The sequence below is a fragment of the Brassica oleracea genome, chromosome C4, assembly GCF_000695525.1.
Source record: "Brassica oleracea var. oleracea cultivar TO1000 chromosome C4, BOL, whole genome shotgun sequence".
Classification (NCBI taxonomy): domain Eukaryota; kingdom Viridiplantae; phylum Streptophyta; class Magnoliopsida; order Brassicales; family Brassicaceae; genus Brassica; species Brassica oleracea.
The window spans coordinates 15043056-15043291 of NC_027751.1; positions in this window are offsets into that span (position 1 = coordinate 15043056).

Sequence of the window (236 nt, forward strand, 5' to 3'; positions counted from 1 at the left end):
CAAGCTTCTTTGCAACAGACAAAGGCATCACGCTGACACTAGCTCCCAAATCGCAGAGACATCTATCAAATACCATAGGTCCAAGAGCACAAGGTAATATGAAGCATACTGGATCTTCTAGCTTATTTGGAACAACAAGCCTCTGGATGATGGCACTGCACTCATGAGTGAGAATCATCATGCCCTCCATCTCTTTCTTCTTTGCAGCTACAACATCTTTCAGGAACTTGCTATAT